Source organism: Saccostrea echinata, unplaced genomic scaffold (assembly GCF_033153115.1).
Source record: "Saccostrea echinata isolate AGI-Se365-2 ecotype Australia unplaced genomic scaffold, CSIRO_AGI_Sech_v1 ptg000022l, whole genome shotgun sequence".
NCBI classification, from domain to species: Eukaryota; Metazoa; Mollusca; class Bivalvia; order Ostreida; family Ostreidae; genus Saccostrea; species Saccostrea echinata.
The window spans coordinates 2,020,331-2,030,855 of NW_026889771.1; positions in this window are offsets into that span (position 1 = coordinate 2,020,331).

Genomic DNA, 10,525 nt, shown 5'->3' on the forward strand with positions numbered 1-10,525 from the left:
AAGACGCTCATTAATTCGAATTGTTTAAAACATGTGTTATGTTCGTCAGCTCGTGTAGTCCAGTAAGGGTCATCAAGCATGTGTTCTGTGTTTAAACAGTCTTCGACAGCTATGCACCAAAACAGACGATATTCAAGTTTTTTTTTCTTTTCAGAATACAACCCTTTCCTAGTTTCGACCTCGATTGCATGAAAATCTTAGAAAGATTATTAATGTTTAACCACTATCATCTACTGAAATTCTAATACCCCCCCCCCCCTTTTTTTACCCCTTTCCACTCGCATCCAAACGTCCTTTTTAAAGGAATATTTTAAAAAGGTAGATTTATTCTTACCATTTTATTAGTGTGCATATCATCTGCTTAAAGACTTCGATATGTTAGTACATGTAGTATTATCCTATACTCCGTTGCAAAAACAAAATTGACAAAATTTTTCATTGAGGAAGGATAAAAAAAACAAACAATGGGGTATATAAGCTTGGCGTCTATAGCAAAAACATCAATACATTCTTATTATATTTACTTGATAACACGTAGCTGTACTCACAAATGAAGTAAATCCACCAATAATCAATTTTAAACCCGACGCAAAAGATGAACTGTTAACTGTTACCGATATTGACACTTTATTGATTTAGCATCATTTTCTATTATATATTTTCATCCTTTTATGAATTGCAAACCCAGAAGCTATAAATTCTGATAATGTATACAAAATGATGAAGTATATATAATGACATAACATATGTATAATGTTATTTACAACATTATTATTTTCCCGCAACAATTATAATTTTGTCTGTCACACCAATTCAGAAAGTGGTTCAAACCAAATTCCAAGAATGTTTAATGATGGTTGAAATGCCAGTAATGACTATAAGTTAGGTTATAAGCCAGTGTGGAAATCACAATGAAAATGTAATAAATTAATGCATAGCTGATGTTACTTGAAAGACATTCAAATGAAATCACATTGAAGTAATAGAATCTAATATCTTCATGGCATTTTTAGAAAGGATCTTATGCTTAAACACGCTTACTGAATTACACATTATTTTCTCTGTCCATTTAAAACTGAACATTTTTAAATCCTTTACTTATTAGGTACTAGACAAAGGTGATTTACAGGAAATAACATGACATAGGATATCAGATTGAAAAATAGAAGGGAAAACAAAACCAATGTTTCTTTTTATTTATTTATATATTAAGTCATAGTGTGTTTTTTATTTTGTTTACAACAAAATCTTATTGATCTGAATTTTATTATTCAAAAACTGTTTAAATTTCTTGAAAACTACCCCGTCTTCTACACCTGTTGAAAAATCTAAGCCTACTACTCATCATAATCATTCTTTAATAAAAGATTTCATGTTAAATCTTCCTCTTATAAATTACCTAACTTATGTTTTTATATATATATACATGTATATTTAAAATCTCTCTTTTTGAAATATAAAAATACAAAATGTATCATTTCTAACAATGCTTGGATAGTAGTAAAATACCAAGACCACCCCCTCCTCTCCCCCCCCCCCCCCAATAACTGCATAAAAAATCCCAATTTATGCATCTAGTTTTCTATCCGAAAAATATACCATTTTTTATGAAAAACTGCATACAACAACTTACCAATTAAGGGAAATCCAATTAAATTCTAAAACAGAATGGCAACAGGTAAACTAAATGGATTGAGCAAACTCCTACAATCGCACCTTTCCTTTTACGTACCAAATCAAAGCCACCCCACACAAGGACAGCGATTCTGCTTTTAAAGAACGCAGACCAGTTTTGAAAGTCAATATTTTTCTTTTCTGTACTTCGGATTACACTGCTGAAAATGAGACGCTTGATTGCACCCGATAGCTTTCCAGCGACCACACGAAGTAATTCAATGCCAGTCTATTTAAACTTCTTTTTTTAATTACGTCCAACCAAATCTTATTAGAAATTGAATCGAAATTATCCCCACTTCATCGCGGTTATATATTACCGATCCGATAATCTCCAATATTGCAATATCTTGTATTAAATATTAATCAAATGTAAGGCCTTCCACTTGTACATGTACCCATACCATGAACATAAAAGTGTGAATGCATTATTTACCTTGATGTGACGCTTCTAGGAATTCCGACCATTCAACTGTTTCAATGTACAAACTCTATCTATTGGAAACATGAACAATAGGCATTCACACCATTTAGTACATTGATTTTCCAAAACAAAATTATAGTCGAATCCAAAAGTTTAACACCCCCCCCCCCCCCCCAACACACAGATTTCAGTATATTTTTAAACATTTTTTTCAGAAGATTTTCAAATACACTGAAAATCCTTTGATATAACAAAACATCTAGTGATAAATTATTTGATACTTCAAATGCTCTTAAACACTGATAGGTATTAATCATTCTAAGTTCGTAATAATACAATATCTAACGTACAGATTGCCTCATCAGTCTATAATTGTGCTTATAAGTCAATTACTGTTCTGAATCGTCCAACATTGAGTTCCATGTAATTTTTTATATTGTACAGTAGGCACACTTTTTTTTAATTGACGAATTCTCCTAAACAGTGATCAAACAGCCCCCCCCCCAAAAAAAAATTAAAAAAAACCCATGCTCTTCTAGTTTCTCCTCTGACTTTCAAAATTGCTTGTTAACTTGTAATGTAGGGAGTGGGCATAATAAGTTTTTTAGAACTTCGACCAAACCCCTTTATAATTAAAAATTACAATAAAATACATGTATGTTCAAACCAAACCGAAATTGCTGTTACAAGACTCTATTAAGGTAGTACAAAATAGGTAGACCAAAATTTTCTTCAAATTCAATTTGTTTGAAATTTTAATATTTTGTTCGAAGATACAAAATCTCTCTTCATGTGTAATACTCGTATGAAAGAATTTTAGCTACAAATTTTTTGCTCACATGATTTGATATATAGCCCATCGAACCATTGTAAAAAGAGGGTGAAATCAGTCTTCAAATTAGAATGTGCAGATTTTAAAAATTACCATTTGATTCATTACATTTTTATAGTTAGTTTTAAATTCGTTGAATTCTAAATCTTAAATGAAGCACTTTTATCTGTGGCAAAATGCTGTTGACGAACTGTGATTCAAAGATTTTTAACAATAACAAATATTCTTTAAATAGGAACATCTCGATTATTCAGAATTTGTTTTTTAGTATTAAATGTTCCCCTTCAGTTTATTTTTCAAAGGCAATAAATATGATTTCGAAAAAATCTCCTTTTTAGCTCACTTGAGCCTAATCGGTCATATTTATATGGAAGCATCCAAAGTGGTGTATATTCAAATTTGATCAAATCAAAGTTTACATAAAGATACATAGGTAAAATCAATAAAAAATCTTCTCAAGAACAGGAAAGCCATGACATGATTTATATGAAAGTCATATTCATATGAAAGTATCCTCAGGTAGTGTAGAATCAAGTTGTTCAAATCATGATCCCCGGGTTAGGGCGAGGCTATACCGGGCAATCAGAATTTTACATAGGAATACCTAGGAAAAATCTTTAAAATCTTCTTATCAAGAACAAAAAAAGCCATGATAAGTCATCTCTATTTGAAGCATCCTCAGGTAGTGAAGGTTCAAATTTGTTCAAATCATGACCCCCTGATATAGGATGAAGCTCCAATGGGTGATCAAAGTTTTACATGGGTATATATAGCAAAAATGTCTTGAAAAAACCTTCTCAAAAGCAGCAGTGCCATGATCAGTCATATTTATATGGAAGCATCCACAGTTAGTGTAGATTCAAGTTTGTTCAAATCATGACCCCCAAGGTAGAGTGAGGATACAATGGGGGATTAAATTTTACATGGGTATATAAAGGAAAAATATTTAAGAAATCTTTTTCCTAAGAATAGCAAAGGCATGATCAGTCATTTTTATATGGGAGCATCCAAAGGTAGTGTATATTCAAGTTTGTTCTATCATGACCTGGAGGGTAGGGGGGGGGGGGGGGCTACTATGAGCAATCAAAGTTTTACATAGGAATAACAAAAAAAAAATTTTAAATCTTTTCCCCATGAATAGTAAAGCCATGAGCAGTCATATGGAAACATCCTCAGGTAGTGTTAATTCAGTTTAGTTTGAATTATGACCCCTGGGGGTAGGATGGGGCCACTATGGGCAAAACATAGGAGAAATCTTTTCTCAACAATATCAAAGCCATGAGCAATCATATTTATACGGAAGCATCCATAGGCAGTGTATATTCAAGTTTGTTCAATTCATGGCCCCTGGGGTAGTTACTCAGGTGAGCATTGTGACCCATGGGCCTCTTGTTTTAAGGTTAGCATGACTAAGATTAGTCAAATAAAGATAAAAATGTCCTATTCAAGTTTGTTCCCATTCATAGCTTCTGGGGCTTGGACTGGACCATAGTAAGGGATCTAAGTTTTACATTGGAATAACAGGACGACCATTTAATTGAATCTGCGACTTGGGGGTGTTGTTGTTGGGGTGTGTGGGGGGGGGGGATAAATAATTGGTCCTTCAACTGGGAAGGAAATAAGTAATCTGTAATCTGACCTAGACAGGTGGTACTTACCCCCACCCCCTTTTTACCTTTTTTTTGGTATGCCAACATCTTCCAAGAGAGAAAATAAAATATTCTAGCCTGAGAGAATTTAAAAATAAATAATATGATTCAACAAAATCTATCCCACCCCCACCCCACCCCACCCCCGAATAGAAGGATTTTCCCCTAAATAGGAAAGGTTCCTCTCAAGAAAAAGGGTACCGGTCATGTGATATCAAATGGGAATAAATAGGAAAAATGATAAAGAATATAAATAGGAAAAAAATCTTCTCAAGAATTATCAATATGCAAGTATTACCATGTTGTGTAGATTCAAATTTCAGGTATGTTTTCTGAGCCTATTTTTGTGTCCCATTTTACACGGTGAAGAAAGACAGATTTATAATCCCATATGTCTATAGTAAAAGTGGAACTCTTGTCATTGTAAAAATGCTAAATAATGATTTATTTGCAACATGACAAAAAAAAATTGTTTTATAAATGGATTTTTTTTTTGAAAATAAACGAATCTTAAGAGAATTTCATATAATCATAAATGTTTTTTGAATTAGCTTTTCGGTGAATGATGCTATTCGGAACAAACGCCCGGCATAATGAATATTCTTTCTTACTTAAATATATAAAAAAAAACATCCGAATAGGACAGGACATGTTACTTTTTAATGAAAATTGAAAGTGTTATATACGGTCCCACAACCATCAGTACCAGTACTTCTACGCACTGTGGAAAGAAAGTTTGCATTTTAAATTTCACATTAAATTATCAATTAAAATGAAAAATACTCACTTTTTTGTGGCGGAGGCATATTGAAAATAATGAGTATATCTCTTTAACCACTTGGTTGTGTATAATGCCGACTCGAGATAGATCACTAATAACTACCAATAAAAGAGCCCCTCTACAAGCTGTCAAAACATTGCGGATTAAGATTGTTTTATTCTTTTCTTTTTAAATATACATGCACTTATAACATTAAAACTTGAATGCAGTTATCTGTCATTAAGACCCTCGACCTACTCTTCTTTTTTTTCCATAATATTTTGAATATTATATCTAAAATAAAATTTTTCGTTTCTACATATAGAAGTGTATTCATAATCCCATTCATATTTTTTCTAATTATCATTTTAAAAAAAAAAAAGTTTTCAAAGTTACGCGTAAAAATGGCAATATATTTTTTTCCACAACAAAAGCGATTATCAGTATTTCCGTATGATTCGTCAACAAAAATGTTTTGACCTGTATAAACACATATACATGTACATTTTCATTATATAATTTATGCCCGTTTGATAATCACTTAAACAATATACATGTATGTTCATAACTGAATGCATTTAAATTTTTTTAGCATATATTATTAAAATATACTCTGAATAAAAAATACGTTCAATCCATGCCTTCGTACGTTTAATTTGTTTGGATTGAGCAATAAAGATTAATAATATTTCATAAACAGAAGAATTGATTTTCGTAAAGTCTAATTTCCTGTTAGTGTATTTTTTCCGATAACACAAATGTCAATGAAAATATTTTCCCCGCATAATCTGTTTATAATCGAAGTTAATTGTACATTTTTTAATTTCGCTTCCTCGTACAGGCTTTAACTAAGCTTTGCGATTTTTGAAGCAATAATGACTTAATTCGATTGCCATACCTCCAGTGATATGCTATTTCGAAGTGACATTTATTCCTTGCATTACTTGACAAACACCACCGAATATTATTCGATAGACTTACATGCAAAAAAAAAAGTTTTCACTCAGTAATTTACTTAACCAATGTTTAACAATAGTATACTGCAGCTGTCCACCAAATTAAAGAAAAGGTTTTAGTTAAAATATATAAAGATATAGAATTTGTAATAGATAAAGATAAAAATATTAGGAGATTTACTTCAATTTGGTCTTGTAACAACTAGTAGAGATCCAAATTAAAAAAAAAATTTCTCCATCTTAACATACCAGCCCTTTTCAAATATGTCCTTTTTACACCCTCCTTTTTTTCTTTTCACTCTTTTCATCATTTTCATTCATTGACCAATAATCTTTGCAGAGTTCGGACACGCTAAGTGGCATTGTCCGTTTTTTCCACCTGGTTTTCTTTTTCCCTCCTCTATTTCTTTCCTCTTCTTCCACCTTTAAGTCCTCCCCCTCCTTTGTATGTAGGTGTTACAAGATTTATTGAAAGATACTAGTATCTAATTTAACTAATGCGGTAGTATTCACTTGTTGCTGGGGTTTAGTCTACAATGCAGTCTGATTTTTTTTTTTTACATTAAATGACTTTTAAAAAAAATAAATGCGGGATATTTTGTTTTGCAATTGAAAAGCAAACTACATGTACACCCTAAGTCTGAAAACGGATTACAGATGAAGTTGGCAACTTTGTTGATTTATACAGCTCAAAAAACCTTTTTACTTAACCTGTTTTTGTGAACTAATTCAAAGGCGTGCCCCCCCCCCCCGTTTGAATTTTATTTTGAAATTTTGCTTGTATTATCCTAAAATCAAGGAAAAACCCTCTTATTTGTTAGAATTCGTCAATTTCCGGGGGCACCCCCGGACCCCACCAGGGCATTACTCTGGACCCGCTGGAGGCTTCAATGCAGCCCCCAGATCCCCTGTCGTCTACCCCCTCCCCCCCCCCCCCCCCGTTATGAATTTCCTGGATCCACCGCTGTAATTAAATGCATATTTTGAATATAAATACTTGTACATGTGTATATTGCAAATAAACACAATATTTGTTTGTGAAACACTGATGATGAAACTTTCTCAAATACAAATCAAATCCAGGCTTTTTGACATCATAGACAGCTGCTTTTTCAATGAAAATGGAACTCGTAAATATGCTTACCTTGTCATTTACAAAATTATTTTGTTAAAAAGCACTCTGATTGTACACACTACTCTGAAGTTGATATTAAAAAGATGCTTGAGTTTCTGATTGACAATATCTTTGTAGTTTTTGGAGATCAGGTCTTCAAACAATCTGTTGGAATTTCCATGGGTACCAATTGCGGCCCCTTATTAGCAGACCTACTTTTGTATTCATATGAAGCAGAATTTATTAAAAAACTTTTACATGAGAAGAAGAAAATACTTGCTGTGGCCTTCAACTCGACATTTCGATATATCGACGACGTATTGAACATTTTCGGAATCTCAGACACCTGACATCGCACTACGGACAGCGGACTGCAAACAAAAGACAACTTAAGGGGACCGCATAGAAATACGTTTTAACGTTTACCTGAGAATTTTCTCTCATTATCTCTGACATATATTAAAACGAAATAATTTAAAACAATTAAATAGGTTAGAGAACTCAAAATTTAATGAAAGGAAACAATTATGAAAGATTCCCATTATAGATAACACATATAGGTGCAAAATTTTGAATGATGTTTAGCATATTAATTACGACATTTCTTGGTTGAATATGAATTCCTGTATACGTACATTTATATGGAATTCATAGTGTTCATGTAATTACCTAGATAATTCAAATTGTATTTTTATCATGACCATGATGTAAATACAAATTCTTTATTAAAATACATCAATGCAATAAAATTTATAGGTTTGTATTAAAAATTCCGTCTTCCAAAATACCAGAATCAAGAAGCTTCCTGGACCCCCAGCAAGGCTTTAAATTTTCCCTGTACCCAGTGGAAACCTCAAGGTGGCCGCAGATCCCAGATATCCTGACTATGCTATGCATAACACTTTGCCTGGGTATTCAAACGAGAATGTAATTGTTTAGTTTTTATTTTTTTAGGGGGAATATGACTGTGAATTTTTAAAGATTTTTGAAGTTTAAAAATCGGTAGTTATATTTCAAAGCCCAGTGCTCTTCGTTTCTTTGGTTTCTCCCCCCCCCCCCCCCTAAAATATCTGGGTCCGCGCCTGATTTGTGGGGTACGAAATAAGTTGTATGTAATATGTTATTCACGTTTAAGACACTGATAATATTTTTTTACTTGTTTAAAGTTATCATTTATTTCCCGAGAAGGTACTTTTCCTATAAATTAAATGGTATATGTCCACAAACAATTCCTTAAACAAAATTTATCATATATTTTTTAGAGTGACGCCATAACTTACTTTGACAGATTGTTTCTTAATGAAAGATTATGCGCTCATTATGGTACATGTTTCTATAGATGCAAGTCCTTTATATTTTATTAGTTCTTATTAGATCCCCGTTTTCTATTTGTTGTTGGGAAAAGGGTACCACTGGAATTAAACAATTAAATTATAGACGTGATGACTTTAACTTTTCAATAGTCAACTTCCCTTATGCAGCAATATACCTTAATCACCTGCATACGGGGTTTATATCTCTCAGCTGATTCGATACACAAGAGCATGCTCTACGTATGAACAATTTCTAAAACGAGGTAAGTTATTGACAAACAAGTTGATGAAACAAGAATATCAAAAGTCTCGTTTAAAGTTCTATGGTCGATACCTGGTCAGCGTTATCTTCATATTTCATCCAAAGGAAGGTCTTGTCACAAGGAATACACATGTGAAACATGAAAGCCCTAGCACCAACTGTTCAAAAGTTATGGCCAAGATTTAAATTTTTCAAAAGTAGGTCAAACTTCTAGGTCAAGGCCTAAGGTTCAAAGTTATTGGTATCCAAAGAAAGGTCTTGTCACCAAAATTACACATGTGAAGAATAAAAGCCTTAGCACCAACTGTTCAAAAGTTAGGGCCAAGGTTAACGTTGGGTAAAATTTTGCAAAACTGGGTCAAACTCCAAGGTCAAGGTTAAAAGGTCAGATATGATGGTATTCAAAGAAAGGTCTTGTCACAAGAAATACACATGTGATATATGAAAGCCATAGCTCCAACCAATCAAAAGTTATGGGCAAGGTTAAAGTTATTGCGGGCAAACAGACAGACAGACGGACAGGGCAAAAACTATATGCCCCCGAATCTTTGATTACGGGGTATAAAAAGCACAAACAAAAGATAATGATGAACATTGCAATTTTTTTTTAATAGTTTATACAATCAACATCGAAATTTTCTTGTTTGGCATTTAGTTCTCCTTTTGAAGGAATTACAACATTAATGTCACTAAGTTTGCTATGCATTGTTTACAGAGCGTTTTGGAACTGAGAATCATTCCTGCTGTAGTGTTATCCATATTTGTACAGTGTACTTGTTTAGTATTTCCCAAAAAACAATATGTATACTATTTAGCGGAATGGCACTATTAAAAAAAACAAGACAGTTTCTCAGATTATAAATATAGTTTCTACATTTTCGTTGCTCTGGAATCGTCTACAGTCCTGATTCAAACCCAAATTAAAACAATTTGGGTCAAATGAGGAAGACCTTAACTTGATAAAAAGACTTAAAAAGATGTGTGGAAGGGCACTCTAGCAAGAAAGATGCTTAGCCCCCCCCCCCCCCCAAAAAAAAAAAAAAAATTCTTTGAAAATTTAATTATTACCATGCATAAATGCATTTTGGGCGGTTATTCGTTCAGGAAGGGAGCAACTATACTGCAAAGTAAATTATCAACCAACAATATCAAAACCTAAATAAAATTGCAAACTTCATAACATCTTTCGTTTGCGCCTTTGTTAGAAGCAATATATTTACATGTATTTCCAAAGTGTGCATTTAATTTGTTAACAAAAGCCTTCTGGGTTTCAAAATTTTTTGAGCTGTTTATTGAGTAGGGTAGGAATTTTTACAAATGTTTGATATAGGCTTTTTTTTTTTAAATTGATGATATGGATTACTAGTAGATCCCAAATAATTCATTTATAAATTATTTTAAAAAAGTACAAAAAACGGGAATCTTAAAGGAGGAGGTGGATCCTCAAGCACCTTTGTCCAGAGACACAAAACAGACCTATTTTAACTTTTACGGTGAAGAGTTATTTCGCGTTTCTTACTTAACGAAACTACATGTATTTC